We start from the raw sequence: 21,530 nt of genomic DNA on the forward strand, positions 1-21,530 counted from the left end.
GCCACCCAAAATGCTGGTAAGCTTTTCAGACTACTAGCACTCAATCATTTATACATATGTACCTTTATTGACATTCCACTTTGCACTTTGTTCCCTCCAATACACTCAAAATGTGAATTTTCACATCTCACATAGATATGTTTTTTCACGCATTCCTAGTGCAACCATGTTGCCACAATTTTGTTCCTTTTCCACAGTGTATTTATCTAGAATACCACCTTATGGGCACATCGTGAAGTCCATGTCTTCATACAAACCAACATATTCTAGTTTGAACTAAGGAAACAAAATATTAATTCATCTTACCTTAGAAATATTTGTATCTAGAGGTAATTCTCATTTCCAAAAAGGAATTATGCCCTCTCCTTCGAAACTAAATACAACCCTTGAACAATTTAAAAAAATGAGGTTTTAAGTCTTCGCTGACATTTTTTATTTCAAAATTCCAACAACAATTAGAGTTATCAAAACCATCAGCTGAAATGTCCAGTGAGAGCACAATATGCCACGCTTTTCGGAAAATCAATTTAATACTGGAATTGCAAAATGCTAATGCATTCCTATACATATTTTGGAATTAATATCAACCTATTCAACACATTTTCAACATCAATCTCCTTCATGGAGTTAAAAGGTGATTTTCCCTTCAATACGCATCTATTGGATGATATTATTGCATATCCATTGCTATGATCAACAAGCATCAGAAGAAAAATCTCTTCAATGCTCGAACCACAGCTTCTCCAACAAAACTTGTAAGGACATTATATTTCATAACATTCAAGTTCTATACTTAAAAAATTATCGTAGAGATCAGAAATCGACTATCCTCTCTGAGTCCATCTCACATTTCCAACATTCATATGTCTAACTGGAACGCTACACATCATTTTAAGGGTTTCCTCTCAGCCTTCTAATATAGAGGTTTCTCTTTTTGTGTGCTATTATTTTATCTCATAATTTCCAGCTATGAAATAATGCCATTCTCCTAATTAATTCTCCGCTTCAGGTTCTTGTGCCCATTTCATATACACGAATATTTCAACTGATTCATAATGGTTATGAGATTCACCCAATCCCTTTCATTATTGTTTTCTCTGCAATACCAACACCATCAATTTATGAGTTCTAATCTCATTATACTAGGGTAATTCTATACAGAAAACCCTGTTCTTGAATTCCCAAATGAATTTATCTATTATCGCTATTTGTGATAGAGATTCCTCATGCCTGCAACTAAATGTGGTTATTACTGTAGTTCTTATTGTGAACTACAATGTGAGAATCATAACCCATTTCTACTTGAATATAATTCCTGTAGATGAAGATTTAGACAAACTAAAGGTAGAGCCTTATAAAAAATCCCAACATTTGCTAAGATAGAAAACAACTTAGATGTTAGAAATGACTAGCTTATTGCTTTGTCTGATGATTAGAAATTATGATTTCTTGGTTGTTGGATTTTGCATATGTTACTTACTCTGATCTCTCTATTATGTGGGGGGTTATCATGGCCCTCTTTGATCTCGCTAATCTAGTATATCATGGATTGGTTCAAATCCTAAATAGCTCAATTTCTCCTTTGTTGTAGCTATCCTATTTTTCTGCTACTCGCCTTGTGAATGGAGGTTGATGTTCTACACAATTCATACTTCCCTCACCTTCTCCTTCAGATACCCCATTGACCTGGATAATAGTGTATTAGTTTCCTCCAATTTTTTAGTCTTCTATTTGCGTTATGAGATGTCATATTGCATCCACCCAACTTCTCTGTCTATAGCTCAACAATTGGGGCAATTGTTGCTCATTCTAGGGTACTTGGGAGAATCCAAGATAGTCTTGAGGATGATAATATTTCTGGATTTATCTATTGAAATTGCTACCTCTGTGAGCTTTTTTCTTGGGAATCTTGGGAATCTCACCAAAGGATATGAAGTGATTTCCTTCTTTCCCATGACTGTCTATCTTATCTTTTTCAGCTTATTTGTTGTTGTTAATGGCATGTGTTGGACATGTGTTTGGTAGGTGTCCTATGAATAGGACATGTGCCAAACGTGTTAGACATGTATCCTCACGTATTGGTGTCCGACACTAGGATACAGGACATGAGGCCTGTTTGGAGGTGTCTTATTACTTAGTCACTAAGTAAAACACACAACTTTATTTTTCAAAGTGCATTTAACCTCCTTCTAGCTTGAGTGCTCCTCGATAAAAGTCATTTATTGCTTCCATTGTAACCATAATATCAATGAAGAGGGTTTTCACCATGTTAAATGGTTTTCAGGCTCATGTCAACAAGGATGTTCTCCAATTCTGTTTTTCAAAAGCTTCAAATGATAATGTTCCTTTATTGTTGTGTTTTCTCATGGAATTCCTTTATTGAACTTAACTTCAAAAGTTCAAATTTGTTGTCTCACAATCACAAAGAAATAGAATACATCGTTTATGTACTTTGTGTAATGGGGTGAATGACAAGTAGTTTTTCACTTTGAATGACTTCAATGCTTGAGTGATCATGGTTCTCCTTCACCATTTCTTCAAGTTCTATTAAACACTTTTGATTACACTCTTCATAGGTTGTAGAAGCTTTCTTCAAGGGATCCTTCCATGTAGGTTTCCCATAAATCCAAAAATTCATCAATGAGGGGGAATAATATATTGATATTCAATGGATCTCATTTTTCCACTAGGATTTTGTGGTTGAATGGAAAAGCATAAAATGGTTGCAACTCTTTTAATATTTCTTAGAATAACTATGATGAACCTAAATTAGAAATGGAATTAATGCTTTGATTCAAGTGATATTGGCGTGACCTCAATTTGGTTCACAAGTATAGAGAAAATCAAGCCATGCAAAAAGTTTCTAGTTTTGACAGCCATAACTTGTAGAGCTGGAAAGTTGACTTTTTAAGGGTATATCTTCCTCAATATTACTTAAATTTTCTATTATGACACCAATTTGAAAATGGCATAAAAACTTTGCTTTGAATGACACTGGTGTGATTGAAATCAGGCTCTTAAACAAAAAGAAAGACTAAAGTCATGCCACAATATAATAATCGATTGATCTCATTTTTTTTTCTATGGTTTTGAGGTTGCAACTTAAAATGGTTTTAACTTCCCCGATATGGCTCAAGATTACAATTATAACCCATTTCATAAATGGTGACACAACTGCACTTTTGATGGCATTTGGTGCGGCTGCAATATGGCTTCTGAGCAAGGAGAAATTTCATTGCAAGATAGTATACAAAAAAACAAAACAAAATGATTTCACATGACCCAAATTGTTGCTTTGATACTAGTTAAGATCAATAATGCATAATAATAACAAGAATAGAAGTAACACACAATTGGACATCAAAGGATTTCTATGATCCACACTAATCAAGTGAGGGAAATCTCTCCCAACCAATTCAAAGGGGATGACCTCCAATACGAGTGCCAAAGCATGATAGATAAAAATTCCTTGATTACATGAGGAGTACTACATCCCTAGTTACAACCACTCTAGCTATCGTTGCACTAATCCACCATTAGTGGACCTTATGTAATGAACATAGTGATTTTTATTTATTAACCATCATAGTAGGATTTTATTAATGACTAGGCCACTTTACATTAATTAACCACAATACATCTATAAACTTAACTCTAATGGACATTTAGGCCATTATTACATTACTAGAGAGGGTCATGATGATAATTGTGTCTTGCTCTAGTGTTGGAGTGAAGTTGATACAGGGGATTTTGGGCACTATAGCAGATATTGTGTTTGACATAATAGTTGTGGATTATTTGGATTTACACAACTTGCTAATATTATAATATGAAAAATTAGTTCATCATAACGACATGGTAGGGACGTTATATTTAGAATATGGTTATGTGTGGGCTTTGTCACTAAAATTTAATTTGTGTGCTTAGCTGAAGTTTATTGTGATTAGTTAACCAGTCTTGTGCTTACCTAATACATTAATTTTGTCTTTTTGGGCATGATTTCTAGTCCCTTTCTATTAGTGATTCCTATAATCCCGCAACCTTCTTTTCCCTCTTTTTTAGAAGTTGATGTGACATTTGGGTGTGTATCATCTATCCATCCTAATTTCTTCCCTATGTTTCTATTTCTCTATTGATCTTATTCTAGCATCTTTGGAATAGTATTGGCATGGGGAAATCATCCATCTGATCCTTTCTTTGCTGTTTCTTATTTCTTTTAACAATGACATGTGATGGTTTCTCTCCAGTACCTTGCAATGACATTATTTTTTTGCATTATACTTGAATTTCACTGATAGTAACCTGGATGTATATGTTTCTTTTAACACCAAATTGAAATCACAATAAACATATGAATATACCATTAAGTATGACCTAAATATGGTTCAAAGAATCTTTACTTTAGCGTAAACACGTGGTAGAGTAATTTATGGGGTGTGGAGTTTTATTAGAGGTATTATTTGTTTGTTTGTTTTGGTTAGAAAAATGATTTTCTCTTGGTTTTATGTGACTTTATATTTATCATTTGTAGCATGTTGAGAATGGGAAAGAATAATATATGACATTTATCTTGGAGAAATTGATGTTGAATGAAAGGATACAGAGTTTAACCACGCTACAGTCTGCTTTGGTAAAGACAGAGGAACATTTTAAAAATATTCCTAAGGATGCACTGTATACAGAGTTTGAACACAAGTAATATATGGATTTCTCTTTTGCATATATGTTATTTTTTCTACCCAAGATATCCTAGCAAGAAAAATATTGATATTGTAGGAATAGTTTGAGGACCTCATTAAGGTCAGTTTTTTTTATGTTCTACTTGATTGATACATTCTTATGACAGGGAGGCATTAAATATGAATTAATATGTTCCTGAAGCAAATCATAAAAATTTATAGATATAAAAGATAAAAAAAATGTCAATGCATTCATTTTATTGTTACTTGAATTTGGTGTGGGCAGGTTACAGTAAATGGGATTGGAAAAAGGATGGGGAGACAATCCAGAGCATGTTTTGGATATGATTGATTTGTTGTTCGAGATCCTTGAGGTATCTGAGCCATCGAATTAGGAAATGTTTGTAGTAGGGATTCCTATGGTTTTTAATGTTATGATTCTTTCATTTCATGGTTATTTTGGGCAAGAAAATGTTTTAGGAATGCTAGACAAGACACTGGTGGATAGGTAAACAATTTTTTTATAATTGTAATATTCATTCCATAATATCTTCTCTTTATTGTTTGATTGAATTTTGAACGTTTCTTTTTATTTTGGTTTGTCTTTTAACTATGAAATTGAAAATACTTGGTATCATGTCCATTTTAAAAACATCCAAAGCTTGAAGATGAGTTAAGTATTACATGATATTAATTGAAATCATTTTAGGTTTTTTGTGTTAAAATATTTTCATGACTATTAAAGAAGTTTACTTTCATGTTGTTATTTGAGCACAAGTTGTCTATATACTTGACCAAGTTCATGCATTAGAGAATGAAATGTTGTTGCGAATAAAATGACAAGGATTAGATATCACACTTAAGATTATTTGTTTTAACAAGTTATCTACAACCTGAGATTTTTAGCATGTAACTTGGTTGGCATGATTGTGCCTAAGATTTCTCTGAAGGTTGAATACTAAGTTACTAAGGTGTTATTTTCTATGGTGACATTTTATTTGTTTTTTTTATACAGGTCATCTAGCCACATAGTGGCCACCATTGCCCAACTAAAGAAACCTTGTTTGATTTTCTTGCTTTATGGGGGGAAATTGCATCGACATTGCTAATGTTGAGATATATGTCATATAAATATTTTATAATCTATTTTAAGTTATATTCAAGTATTAAGTGTATTTCCTGTCTTATACTTTGCGTTGTATATTCTTTTGTTTTTAGGAGAGGAACTCACTATTGATGGTAAGAAGAAGGAATTGAAGCAAAAGGAGAACAATTACACTAGAGCGACAAATGTAAAAAGAGAGAAAGAAGAGAATTAGATTAGTGATACCCTTAGAGCCAATCTTCTGCATAAGACACACACATAGAGACTGATGGTCAAGTCTTCAGAGTTGATGAATTCAATTGCAATGCCTTCGAAAGATAGTGATAATGTTTTGAAGTGATAAAACAATATTTCATGTGTGAATTGTAGCCCAACCAATATTAAGTTGAAACTTTCATATTGTAATACTCGACATTTTATATAATAAAATTTATGTGGTTGAAATTATTATCTTTTCACTTGATATTATTAAGTATTGTAATTAACATATGTAATTTTGCGTTTTCATATTAGATGAACATGCACATTGTATGATTTTTTTTTTTTTTTTTTTTAATAATTTATTCGCAAAATCACACTAATTAATTCATGTTGATTAATAATGAACACATAAAATCAATCTGAAACTACTAAATTAGTATCTTATGATTGTAGCAGGGTGTTGGTACATGTACATGTGGTAGTACAGATACATGTACAGGTGTAGGTACATGTAGAGGTAATGATACAGGTAAAGGTGGTAGTATAGGTACAGGCATAGGTAGTGTTACAGGTACATGTGGAAATATAGGTACATGCATAGGTATAGGTACAGGAACAGGTGCAGGTGCATAGGGTATGGATTATTGTCTTACAGTGGATGGATTTTTCAGATTCAAAGACAGGATATATGTGCCAGATAACAATGAGCTCAGGAAGGTTATCTTGAGGGAGTTTCATGCAAAAGCATATTCAGGTCACCTAGGTTATCACAAGACATTGACTACAATGAAGAAATTTTATTACTGACCGAATCTAAAGAGGGATGTAGCAAAGTTTGCAGCTAGATGTTTTGATTGTCAACATGTGAAGGCAGAGTGTAAACACCCAGGTGGACTGTTATAGCCAATAGTGATTCCATAGTTGAAATGGGAGGTCATTTACATGGATTTCATCGCAGGGTTTCTAAGGATAGTGAGACAACATGATTCCATCATGGTTGTTGTGGATATGTTGGCAAAGGTTGCACACTTCATTTCAGTGAAGTATACATTCTCATCTTGCGATGTGACATAGGTATTCATCAAAGATGTGGTTTGTTTGCATGGTGTTCCAAAGAATATTGTGCTAGACATGGATACGAATTTCACTTCCAAGTTCTGGAAGGATTTTTTGACAGTTTTGGATATAGAGTTGGCCTTTAGTACAACTTATCATCCGAAGACAAATGGATAGATAGATAGAGTCAACATGATATTGGAGGACATGTTAAGGATGTATGTGATGCATCAACAACAAAAGTGGGAAGAGTACCTTCCATTGGTAGAGTTCACATACAACAATGGGTATCAAGAATCTTTGAGGATGAGTCTGTTTCAAGCATTGTATGGATGGAGTTGTAATACTCCCATCAGTTGGAGTGATTTGGTTAGCAAGATGTTAATTAGACCAAATATGTTGGTTGACATGGAACAAGAAATGCAGGTGATCAAGAAGAATCTAAAGGTAGCGCAAGATAGGCAAAAGAGTTATGCAGATAGGAATAGTTTTTTCAAGGAGTTCTAGGTTGGGGACCATGTGTATTTTCTCATCAAACCGAAGAAGAGCTCCTTGCAGTTTGGATCATGTACCAAGCTGGCACCATGGTTTTGTGGACCCTTTAGTATCATTAAGAGTATTAGGCCAGTATCTTATCGACTTGCATTTCCTTCGACAGTGAAAGTCCATGATTTTTCAATGTATAATTGCTTACGAATTATTTTAAATATGTTGATCATGTGACTGACTGATTTGTATTGCAAGTGGAACTAGATGGAGAATTTCTTGCAGAAAAATGTGCTCATGCTTCGAAACTAAGCAATTGAGCAAATTAAAGTGCAATGGAAGCACTTTGGGCCTGATGAAGCTACATGGGAGATGGCAAATCAGATGTGAGCTATGTATCCTTCCTTGTTTGTCGGTCAAGGCAAAGAATTTTTGAGATGGTGTTTTGGTATATGCTTTGATATTGTGTTTTGGTATATGTTTTGATATGGTCCCTTGGTATATGTTTTCGTATATGCTTGGTGATGTTTGGTATATGTACATATGTATATGGATGTAAATATTTCCATGAGCTATGTTATAAATCTCCAATAAGGGGTATGGGTGTCATGTCATTATGGTTATGTTGTCATGTTACTATGATATCATGTTATTGTGATGTCATGTGGGTTGGCACTCATCATGATGATCATTGTAAATACTGCATCAAGCTATGGTATAAAGCTCCATGAGTAGTATGTCTTTTTCCAGTGGTTTGTTGAGGTATATGTTTGATTGAACACTGAGGACAGTGTCCCCTAAGGGGGAGGGTTCTATAATAGCCCTGACGAAAATTCCATGTAATAAAAGTTAAAAATAATAACCACAGTTGATGGGACACTTATTCCAAGCTAAATGCTGGGCAAGACATCCTAGGGGGTGTTCATTTGGTTGTTTATGGCTAATGACATTGGAAAAGGAAATTGCTAAGGCTTTGGAAAGGAAAAATTACATTTTTCACACATTTATTTATGAAAATAATGGAAATTAAGAGAAAAAGGAGGTGAAAGGTCACAGGGTGCATGTGAGGAGGAAATTGAAAAAAAATAATGGAAAATTAAGAAAAGAGAGGCCTCATTCATAAAAAGGCTTATGAGGATCAGTTGGAAACCTTTTGTCAATTGAGTTTCAGAGCTCTCTGATTATTCTCTCTCTCTCTCTCTCTCTCTCTCTCTCTCTCTCACTCTTGGACACTTAGAGTTTCTTGGAGCACTTTGGCATTGGAGAAGGAAAAGAAAAGAAGGCAAGAGGTAGCAAAGATCAGGTAGGGAAAGGTAGGATCAAGCAACTATAGTAGGCTTCATTGTAAGTATCGACTTTCATGTGTATTTTCCTTGCTAGATTTAGCATGCATGGGATTGCATGTGGTTCTTTATTATCATGGCATGGGTGTTTCTAGGTGTGACAACATTCTTCAACATACGTTTCCATTTCCTAATAGCATTGAGGAGATGGGTTCTCATATTTGGTTAATGTGGGATGGCCGAATGGATGTGTTGTTGGGAAAAGTATCCAATATGGAATGAACCTATCCCACTCTAAGGGTGATAGTACCTCAGCAACAATCAAAGCAAAGCTATTCGAGATTACTTCTTTATGAGATGTAAGAGAGAGGGGGAAGAGATCCACTAACCGATGTCTTCCGCTAATGATTGATCCAATCTTCTCTCTTTGCTGCTTACTCCCAGCTCCTTACTCTTTTACTGGCCCAGCTACACCAAGATCCTGCAAAATAACAAGAGAGGGGAACTACAAGAAGCATACATTCATAATTGATTCAAGGATTAGAATAGATCAAATACACAAGCATAACAATACACCATTGAGACACATGCATATAGAAGAACCTCAAATGCTTTGTTAATGGAAGAAGTAAAGTTCAGGAAGTGATACAACCATATAAGGCCCAATCCAGCATCACCTCCCAGCAGAAAGAAATCTCTTCTTCACCTCCTTCAAGAAAATCACCCCATAGTTCTATACTCAAACCAACAACACTTCCTTACATTCACAAGATTCCAGCCTCCTTAGACCTCATGAGAGAGATCTATATATAGAATTTTTGGAGAAAGGATGAGTCAGCTTGAGCTTGGCATGAAGCTGACTAGTGTCCTCTCTCACTTCAGTTATTCTTCAGTTCTTGAGTCCACTTGGAGGTTCTTGCTTCCACTTGGAGATCTAGACCCTCTTACTCATCACCAGTCGAATTCCTTGATGCAAGTGTCACTTTGGAAGCTTCCTGGGCTCTGACACCTTGAGGAATGAGTCTGCCACATGTCCAAACTCGTTCAGCGCAGGTAGCTAGTGTTGGAGTTGACATTCAGCGCAGGTATCCAGTGTAGCAGTTGACATTCAGTGCAGGTAGCCAGTGTAGCAGTTGACATGATCCAGAATTGGCTTGTTTTTGAGTGTTTTCAGGTGGAGAACTGTTATTCAGTGTTGTGGTTTGCTGACCTTGTTCCTCTAGGGGTAGGAACAACATGTTTAGGGACTTTGGATCCCTTAGATTATGGACATTTCATGCTTCATGCTGTAAGGCACAAAAATGTCTATAACAGTTGCCCCCTAAAGTATGAGGTCGTTTATCGGGTGAAATGCTTTATCCGGAGGATCCGAAGTTCATTCAATCGCTGAGAGGTGACCTGTAATAAAATACAATACAATACATTATTTTTCATTCTGCTTTCATGATGTAGCTGAGGCGGGCATTCCCATGCTCAGCTTTATAAATTCATTTTGGTACATAGAACAGACGATCGTCTGATGGTAGACTGATAATTCTCTGCTGAAATTATCACCCTTTGAGTAGGATGATCATCTGCTGCAATGATGTACATGTCAAATGTCTTTATATTTCCTGAATATATATCGCAGCCCGGATGGATGAAACTAGATCCGGGGTCTTCAAACTCGTTCGATCTTCACTCTAAGTACAAGTCGATCCATGTGAGAATTGCGCTGAAGTCGAACATGGAAAGACATCGCTTGATTACCGGTCAATGATGTAAACTGTTAACAAGTGCGAGAGGAATCACCGATAATGATAATGACCCTCAAGGTACTGCAGTACAATTCACGTGGTGTGAATAAAGGACTTGGCGTCGAACACCACACAAAATCTTCTGGTCGAAGGTCATTGATGTATACCTATCGCCGGAAGTGAGAAACTTGCCATTGAGGCATGCAAGCTTCAAAGTACTGAGGGGTTTGTTCCTAGATCAACTTCTTGGATAATGAGCTGAAGTTGACAAGAAGCGATCCGTCAAAGGAGGGCCTTAATGAATCCCACATCAGTGACACGGAACGAAGCTAATGACTTTAATGGAGGTGAAAACAATCTGTGACATATGATTCAGGGTGGCGATCATGGGTGGATGAAGGATAATGTATGGCAATGGATGGGACATGGTTGACTCTTTCTGAACAACATCTCTTGAACATATAATGACACTGATGCGATGGATCGGTAGCATTACCCCAAATGTGGATGGTTTGGCGAAGACCATGGTGATGAGACTGGTGAATGAAACAACCCAACCCGATGTGATACGGAGGAAAAGTGTCATGTTCAAGAGCGACTTGCTACCATTAGAGCTTTGAGGTTCTCCCAATTTTTCCCCAGTCATTTCTGACCAGTACCTCTTTATTTTTGTCAAGCTTGAGGGGATAACATATGCTTGTTCTATAACCTGCCCTTCGGGCAAGCCCATCGCTATGTTTTAACGAGCCTAGCGATAGGGAAACTCGTTCTCGTCTAAAGACAATTTTGTCGCTATTAATCATTTTAACGAGTCTAACGACAAGGAAAACTCGGTCCTTTCCATTTTTAGAGAGTCTGAAAAGGTACAGAAAGTTAACTCCAAAATTCCTTTTTCGTCATCTAATCCCTTAAGTCCGAAAAAGTATAAAACAATACAAAAGGGATGAGTTTTCGATAACTTTAACGAGCCGAATAAAACAAGCGCTCGACCTTTTTGTGCAATAATCCCTCAGGTCCAAAAAGATTAAAATCTAGAGGATGGATAGCTCTTCCGGTCGTTTAACGAGCTGGAAGGCCAAAACTCGACAATCTTTTCATATTTTACGAGTCAGTTGAAAAGAGCTTAAATAAGACTCATCTTTTGACGAACGAGTGATAAACAGGGATAGCAACTGATTCCAGGTACAGGTTGGAATTTTCCAATCACGGCAGTGTCACAAGGATGGCTAGGTGAAATCACTCTTCGCAGCTGTTCCTCAAAAATGGGTAAACAATCATATGGAGGTAAACGATCGGCCAAATGAAAAGTGGAGGTGACGGTGCACAAACACGACCAAGGCTTTTATGGTTGATCAGGTTACATACTTCAATGGTTATTTACCGGGATGGGTTCATTTTTTAATGAGCTTGAATGCGCCAAAACACTGCTCAATATTATGTTTATTTTTTAACGAGCATGAACTATGTGCTAAAACTGCTCGGATCTTACGTTTATTTTTTAACGAGCATGAACTTTATGCTAAAACTGCTCGTAGGTAAGTTTGCATGCCCCCGGCATAATAACGCAAATCGAGGTGCATGCCCCCCAAGCTTCATTGCATTCAACTCGGTGGTTGGAATGAAGGTTTACCTTTGAGATTTGGAAAGGGGATTGTTTCATTTTTTAATGAGGTTGACACGAGATAAGAACTATCCTCATGACTCCTTGTTTCATTTTTTAACGAGGTTGACACGAGATAAGAACCGTCCTCGGAGTCCAAATCCATTAGATATAGAAGGTTTCATATTCCACTGCGGCCACTTCCGCCAGATTATTCGGAGGCGGTAGGGACAAAGTACCCATTAAGGCAGGGTCTTTTAGGAGACCTACTCCGATATTTTGGAGTGAATGATTCCTTCCATGGATCATTGGAATGCTTCTCGTAACTTGTGAACTGTTGGGGAGAAAAGTTTGTTGGTTAGCGATTGTAATTCCTCCTTGGAAGGGAAATGCAATCTTCCTAAAATAGGTCGACACAACAGCTGCCATGGCATATATCCATGGTCTTCCTAGTAGGATCTTGTAATCAAGATTCCCATCGATGACTTCAACATCTATTTCTATTGTTTTTCCCTCTAGTTCAACTTTCAAGTTATTTAGTATACCATATGGGGTATATGTCCTTCCGTCGAATGCTTTTAACGTCGTCACAGACCTCGACAAGGTTGGAGATCCTAAAGTTTTCCAGTAACTCATCGACATTATGCATGTAGATGCCCCCTCATCAATAATTGTTCGATGAACAGTTTTGTTGAGGGCTTTCACTTGAATAAGGAAAGCTAGTTGAGCTGGTAACTGAGGGTCATATCCTTTATGATCAAAGGCAACAAGATTGAAATCCATTGGGTCAATTCCACCTATTGTTGATAATAAAGCTTGCTCTTGGGAGAAGCAATTTTGCGGTACCTCAAGTGTCGACATAACGGACGGTGATTGGGCCAGGTCCTCTATCTATGCTATTTTCGCACAAGGATTAAATGTCGATTTGTGTACTGCTCCCTTTTGCGACTTTATCATTGGCTCAGGGACGATGGGTGGCACAACTTCGGTCAAAGTTGTTGTCGAACTACTAGGTTGTTCATTAGCCTTGTTGTTCGACAGCTTTGGATTCTTGTAATCGTTATTCCTCGTCAAAGCATCATTTTGCTGCTTTGATACAGACAACATAAGCACTTGGGATCGGGAAGCATTTTGATTAGCAACCAGTTCGGTTCTCGGGCTTGGAAACAGATCAGTCAACACAGCTGAGGTTTTCGAACTGTTAAAGAATCTTTTAAGCTCAGCTTTGTATGGACAATCTGCTGTCCAATGATCCTCATCGCATATATGACACCCCGTAGGGGGTTTCCTTTTTCTCCCTTTCTTTTTCTTCTTTCCCCCTGGTTGCTTCAGTCGTTTGCCATTTTCGTCCGACACGACACTTACTTCCGAGGCAAGAAGTTCCTCATTTGCATTTTGACCGGAACTCATACGGGCATTTTTAGATATAGCCTTTGTCAATTTCATGTCTATTGTGCCAATCACGCCATCGCCGGCATGAGAGTCACTATTTGATTTAGGAGGAGGAGGAATTGAAAATTCCGGTCTAGGGGCGTCAGGTATTTTATCATAGAGCGTGCCGGACTGAGTATATACTAAGTCTAGATATTGTGCACGAGCAATAACTTGCTCCTTCGTTACGACTCCCCCCTTGGCCACATCTTCCGTTATGGCCGGAAGTAACGACTTTATAAACCATTCAGCTAACAGCTGATCTGGAATGTAAGTCTTTACCATCCTGCGACGACGACACCACTCATGTATATGATCGGATATATGTGTGGCCGTCGTCTGCTTGAAGTTGGTTAAGATTTCCGTTCCAGTTTCATACCTTATCGGTAATTGAAAATGGGTTAAGAAAGTCGTGGCTAGGGAACTGAAATTGTCGAAAGAGGCTCTAGGTAATTCAATATACCATTTAGCCGCTGGACCCGTCAATGTCCTCTGAAAAAGGCGAAGCCTTATCGAATCATCGTTCAGGGTGTTCGACGAACACCACAGATGAAAAGTCATGACGTGATTCGATGGGTCTTCACCTGGATTTCCATTGAATTTAGGAATGTCCGATGGAAGTTTATGAGGAATCGCTGGCCACCAAGGGGCATAAGCAATTGGATCATTCATCAGCCGGTTTAGATCTGGTAATTCTAGAGTTGCTACAAAGGGCAACTGTTGATTCAGGTTAGGCAGAGCATACCCAGGATAAGATGGAATCGCCTGAGCAGTGGGTCTTTGCATACCAGCATAATGTATTTGATGCTGGCAACTTTGACAAGTTTGATGGGCATAACCGTTATTATACGGTTGCCCATTACTTACAAAGACTTGTTTCTCGGGTCCTTGATATGATTGCTGGAATTGCGGTTGTTGAGTTTGAACCAGCTCCGGTTGTTGGACCATTTGCTGTTGTCCAATACTGGATGATTGACCAAGATGAGGAGTCATAGTACTTGTTTGAGCCTGAGTCGCTCCAGATAAGGAGGCACTAACCGGAGGTTGTGATTGAGTTGTCAAGACAAGAGGCTGTTGTATGGCAACCTGAGAAACTTGGGGTTGACATACAACAGGTAGCGCTTGTACTTGCGACGCAATCAACATACCAGGTATAGTGGCAACATTCGACACAGGGTGGACTGGCTGCATTGAATATGCAACCCTTGGTTGCTGAGGCAGTATTGGTACCCATCCGCTGGATGTAATTCCAGTTTGACCTGAACTTTGTTGTAAACTCCCATATGGTTGTTCTCCGGGGGGGAACAATGAAAAGGCATACTGCCCTCCATATGGTGGCAATCCAGTGTTTAAAGGGTAGATTGGCCTTTGAAGACACATTGGATCAAGTTGTTGAGTTTCAACATAAGAAATACCAGATGATAATCCGGATGAAGAAATAGGAACTAACCATGTCGTCGAAACAATCTCTGATTGGACTCCAGCTTGTTGTTGACAATTTGCCGAGACAGATGGTATACCAGCGAACATCGTTGGAGTAGCAGCAGGAGGTTCTGCCGCTGCTGTGTCGGATGACACAATCCTGGATGTCGACAGTTGTTCAGACATATTTAGTCTATCCAAAAGATTTCCTAGCGATTCTACAAGAACTTTGTGATGAAGGTAGACTAACTTCGAAGATCAACGAAGGAATAAAGGGTGATTGTTTCGTTTAAAATAAATTGTTAACGACGCTTTAGACACAACTTGCTTTTTCAGTTTTAAAGAGTCGAGAAAAAGCTAAAGATGACTCTAGTCTCCTTCGATGTTTTAACGAACCCGAAGTGACAAATGCTCGGATGGACTTTTTCAGTTATATAGTTTGAAAAAGGCCAAAAGAAACTACTCTGGAGATCTAGGCAGAGGGTGTGCCAAACTTTTCGCAAAACCACAGAATACGTTTTACGGTACGGGTGGTCGATCTTCGTGAATGTTGTGTTCACTGCATTGCGATCAGTATGGCGGCCGACACGGCTTCCTATGGATAAAAGATATATGCCTATAGGTGTCTCCCAATATATACGCGATGGTACGTGGGAGCACAAGTCCGTATTAGTGCCACCGACTCTCAGGAGGAATCACCCACCTTCTTCGAGATCGACAGTCACTACGTTTAACGACGCCGGAACACGTCTCTAGCTTAGACCTCTATGTGTTTGCGTTATGTTTCAAAGCGTTGTTAGGTTCATTCAATATATTTTTAAGTTGATCTTTTTAAAGTTTGCCTTTCAAGGTTCACCACGAGATGTATGATACAAATTCCTAAATGCAGTCTAAGATGAGAAGCAAGCTTTTTCAATCTTTTCGACTTATGAAAATCTTAACTACTGAGGGAAAAGAAAGACATCATCTTTTCACACAGATCAAAGAGCATACACTAATGCACTTTTTCCTAAATCAACATACAAACTTATCAAATTCAAAATTCAAAATGCAGGTATTTCTTTTCTCTTTCTTAATGTTGATGTAATACAAAAAGAAAGCTGTTGTATAATTTCGAATTCAATTTCAAGTGAAAGCAAACAAGCTTGTCCAAAATCAAAAGACACCTTAAGATTTACTTGTTTCGACACTAGAAATATATAAATTCAAACCATATGACGAAAGCAAAAGCTCAATCAGCTATGAACAGCAAACAAAACTAACTCTTAAGATCAAAACGACACTTTATCACAGGTCTAGATCTAAGAGGCCACAGCAAGACTAGTTCACTTTCGTTATGGGAAACTGTAAATGATATAAGAAATACACAAAGAACAAACACAATTTATTTATACAACCGAGGTGAAATAGTGGCAAGGAAAGTTGGTTTCAGATAGGTACATTGACTGGTAACAGGTTGCAAAAACAAGGATGAAAACAGGGCAATAAATAGGAGGGAACCCCAGTAGCACTAGGCAAAAATGGTTCAGCGCAGGTAGTACACTGGCAGTTTGACCTTCAGCGCGGGTAGCCCCTTAGGGAACTGCGCTGAAATGCAGACTGCCTTCACAGTGCCTGCACTGAAGAGATAAACTTTCGTTTTTCTCAGTTTCCGGGTCACAGATTGCTCAAAAATTCACAGTTTTTGGCCAAATCAGAAGCTATCAATCAAGTACACACTAAGGGATGAAAAGGAGGATGAAAAGCTATCACTAAGAGCTATTTAGAGTCCTTTTGGATCAGCTCTTCAAATCATAAACATGCCCAGAAACTGAGCTAGAGTAGCTGCCCTCTACTTTGCATTTGAAAGCTCCAAATGCAGTTCGATTCGGTACTCCCTGTGTTTATGAAATGAATAGCAAAAAACACAAACAACCAACAAGATACGATCCCCAGTGGAGTCGCCAATTTGTTGTTGGGAAAAGTATCCAATACGGAATGACCCTATCCCACTCTAAGGGTGATAGTACCTCAGCAACAATCAAAGCAAAGCTATTCGAGATTACTTCTTTATGAGATGTAAGAGAGAGGGGGAAGAGATCCACTAACCGATGTCTTCCGTTAATGATTGATCCAATCTTCTCTCTTTTCTGCTTACTCCTAGCTCCTTACTCTTTTACTGGCCCAGCTACACCAAGATCCTAAAAAATAACAAGAGAGGGGAACTACAAGAAGCATACATTCATAATTGATTCAAGGATTAAAATAAATCAAATACACAAGCATAACAATACACCATTGAGACACATGCATATAGAAGAACCTCAAATGCTTTGTTAATGGAAGAAGTAAAGTTCAGGAAGTGATACAACCATAAAAGGCCCAATCCAGCATCACCTCCCCGCAGAAAGAAATCTCTTCTTCACCTCCTTCAAGCAAATCACCCAATAGTTCTATACTCAAACCAACAGCACTTCCTTACATTCACAAGATTCCAGCCTCCTTAGACCTCATGAGAGAGATCTATATATAGAATTTTTGGAGAAAGGATGAGTTAGCTTGAGCTTGGCATGAAGCTGACTAGTGTCCTCTCTCACTTCAGTTATTCTTCAGTTCTTGAGTCCACTTGGAGGTTCTTGCTTCCACTTGGAGATCTAGACCCTCTTACTCATCACCAGTCGAATTCCTTGATGCAAGTGTCACTTTGGAAGCTTCCTGGGCTATGACACCTTGAGGAATGAGTCTGCCACATGTCCAAACTCGTTCAACGCAGGTAGCTAGTGTTGGAGTTGACATTCAGCGCAGGTAGCCAGTGTAGCAGTTGAAATTCAGTGCAGGTAGCCAGTGTAGCAGTTGACATGATCCAGAATTGGCTTGTTTTTGAGTGTTTTCAGGTGGAGAACTATTATTCAGTGCTGTGGTTTGCTGACCTTGTTCCTCTAGGGGTAGGAATAACATGTTTAGGGACTTTGGATCCCTTAGATTATGGACATTTCATGCTTCATGCTGTAAGGCACAAAAATGTCTATAACAGGATGCAAATCCAAGTAGGGTGGATCTTTGAAATGACAAACACATGGCCTAGTGGTCCTTGAACCGAACTATGGATCACGGTAAAGCCACTGGCCTAGTAACCCATGAACCAGACTGTGGGTTGCAGTCAAGTCAGGATTATGTGCCTCGGTGGGCCTAGGAATCCTTACCGATGAATGGCGGGATATACAGTAAAGCGAAGAGGTGGATTTCTCTCTATTGGGCCTAGTAGTCCTAGGATGGGATGTACAGTAAAGCCTAGAGAGTGTGTCTTGGAGTAGGGCCTAGTGATCCCTGTATTAGACTGTGGATTACAGTAAATATTTAGAGACTAGGAGGCACTCAAATTCCTCACAGTGTGGGTTGAGAAATCTAGTGGAGTCCATGCTCGTTTGGTGTTTTTAGTGTGTTTTATGAGTCCCACATTCATGCTTGGAATATGGCACGAGGGTGATTGGCTGAAGGGAGACTTGGCTCAGCCAATCTATGGTCGGGTGGAACGTGGTAGTCCCATCCTTAGTTGGTTTATTGTATTCATTAATGAGAAATTAATTCCCTTGATTTGTATGTGTGAATGTATTTTTGTATATGTGGATTTTATGGATGATATGATTATGGTATTTCTATCCCTATTATGTTGGTTATATATATATATATATATATATATATATATATATATATATATATATATATATATATATATATATATATATATATATATATATAGATAGATGTTTTATGACAGCAGCTATGTATGGATCTCAACATGTTTTTACTTGTAAATGAATGCATAATGTATCTATGACCTAATGCATGAAAATGCATCAAATGAAATGAGGGAACAATGGTTCATAGTGATCCTTAGATAATTATGAGATCCCTACACTAAATTATGTTGTTTACACCTATAGGTTACATGTTGATGACATGTTTAATAAAATGTCTGTCATGACTAGTATGAGTCTAATTAAGGTCTTGTTTAACTTATCTCTTTTGCATCATTATTTCCCTGTTCTTTTATGGATCTTAAGTTATCATTCCATTATGGGCAGTGTGTAGAAATTTTGAATAATATAACACTTATTCACAGAGATTATCCTAATTATACACTATTTGCGGAACGCATGCATAATACATAACCTCCTCTACTATTGATCATCAATTTGCAGTATTCAGAAACAATCGCATGCGCACATTGAAGCATCAATCACACATATCAACACAATATATCACGGGGAAATCATACAGCTAAAAACCCCCAACTATCTGCATATTATATTGATTGAGAACATGTAACAATACATAGTACAATACTCCTCACAAGTACTCAATACTATCTCCACCTGTTACACACCAAACTAGCTCAGATCTGAATCAATCACAGGTTCAAATCTCCTCCACTACTTGCCTGCCTCCACTGCGCAATCCTGCATGAGAATAGATGAGAATGGCTGATCCAAACTCGTATTTCCCTTGGCTGAACCACACAATCCTCATTGGCAATACTCAATCCATTGATTGAGCAAATCTCATGCACAACTATAGTCACAACTGACAACTGTCTTGCCCTTTCACTCACCTCTAATACTTGTCTCCACTGAACTGTCCATGCACTGAGTTAACTGATGTATTCTTTAGTTGATTTATGAGTTAATAATTAGTGAATTAATTGATAATTAATTCACATCACTCATCACTAGTGTATTCTGCAGTTAGACTAAATACAACTAGTTCAACTAAGTCAAACTGAACACAACTCCATCAACTCCTCAATCAACTCCACCAAACTCAATCACTTGAGTTATAACTGAAGTCCATCATGAAATAGCTCAACTGACCCATAAGAAAAGCATATTTCCTTCTGGCGGTTACATGTGCCACATCCGTAGCTCGAACTGAAGTGCTCCAAGAGGATAAGATAATGTTTATAGTCCAAATATTATTAAGAGCTAATAATATTTGACTGTTCTATTTTTAGCCTGGCAGTCTAAAAATAGACTCCGCCCATATGTCTAAAAATAGAAGTCTATCTATTTTTACCAACATGACCAATCATCCACAAATAGCATCCTGCAACTCATAGACCATGATCCATATGTCTAAACATAGACTTTGCGCTAAAAACAACATGCGGGCCCACTTAGAGAAGGCGACTTCTTTTCACTAAGCTCCATCATCTTGTTGCATTTTCAACATAGTGACCTGGGCTCTGATCCTAAAAAAGTGATTCAAATCCTAGGGATGCTAGCACAAAACTGCCAAAATGAGTCTCTGGGCACTAGCTGGTAAACCTGTGAGAGCGACTCTAGATTTCTGAATGTTGTCATGCCTATAGCATGATATCAACTAAGGCTTAAGTTATCTAAAAACTCAGTGGGACCTAAGGGCAAGCTACCTGGAGTGTTGGATTGGTTCCTATTGGTTCTGAAGCTGATGTTTAATGTTTTTGTGTTATGTTTCCATTGATTCCACTTCCTTAAAGTCACGTAGGAGGTAGAATTCAAACATAGTAGCCTCTTGTCGCATGTTTACCCTGGTTCGCTAGTTACTTGGGTAGATGTGGGAGGAGGGTGTTACACGTATTTCACCCCAATGTATGGGCATCAGGATAAAATCATATGGCCGAAATACGTTGTAGGCTACACTTCCACGAGACACCAAAGGGGGGGGAGAGAGAGAGAGAGAGAGAGAGAGAGAGAGAGAGAGAGAGAGAGAATTGAAGCAATGCAAGGAAGGATGAAGAAATGGAGGGGCCAAGATCTACTAATATGGTATCAGTCTCCTTTTATTTTGGATTACATGATCTCAAATGAGGCTGGGGAGAAATACCCCTACCCATTGAGATAAATGAATATAAATAATAATGGTGTGCTAAATAATATGGGTTTGAGCAACAAAGTACATAATACATGATACATGATATGCTCGCATCAATGAGCTAGAATGTGATACACTAATACAATGAGTCCCATACATAATGTGCTTGGAAAATAAAGGCCAAGAATGAATACAATAACATCTTTCGATCTGAGTACATGAGACATAATGCCCTCAATATACCATGATGAGGTGGGGTAATCACAACCATAGAATCTCGATTGGACAGGAAAGGGCTCTAGAGTTCTGAGTGGACTATCCAAAGGATACATGCATGTTGTGGGAGCCACAACAACTGAAACTGAACCAATCATATCTATGAAACTCCATATGAGGTTGGATCATGAGTTGCATACATTCAAGCATGTGGGATGCTACATGAAGGGCCACCAATTCATGAGGTCTTGAACATCTCACACACACCTGGGAAATGTTGGTACAATCTGTTGGATCCCTATACCATTAAGTGTACAATTCTCAATTATGCGACAATGAGATGGAGTCTAGCACATGAGAAACAACCAAGTCAAAGGGAAATGATGATTCCCTTTGCTTGATATGAGGAACCTAACAACGATGAAGGTGGGAACCAAGGTACCCCTCTTTCTAGACCTCTCAACTGGAATAGATGTGTTGAAGTCG

The sequence above is a fragment of the Pinus tabuliformis genome, chromosome X, assembly GCF_031772625.1.
Source record: "Pinus tabuliformis cultivar Carrire ecotype Pingquan chromosome X, CPIR1, whole genome shotgun sequence".
Lineage (NCBI taxonomy): Eukaryota > Viridiplantae > Streptophyta > Pinopsida > Pinales > Pinaceae > Pinus > Pinus tabuliformis.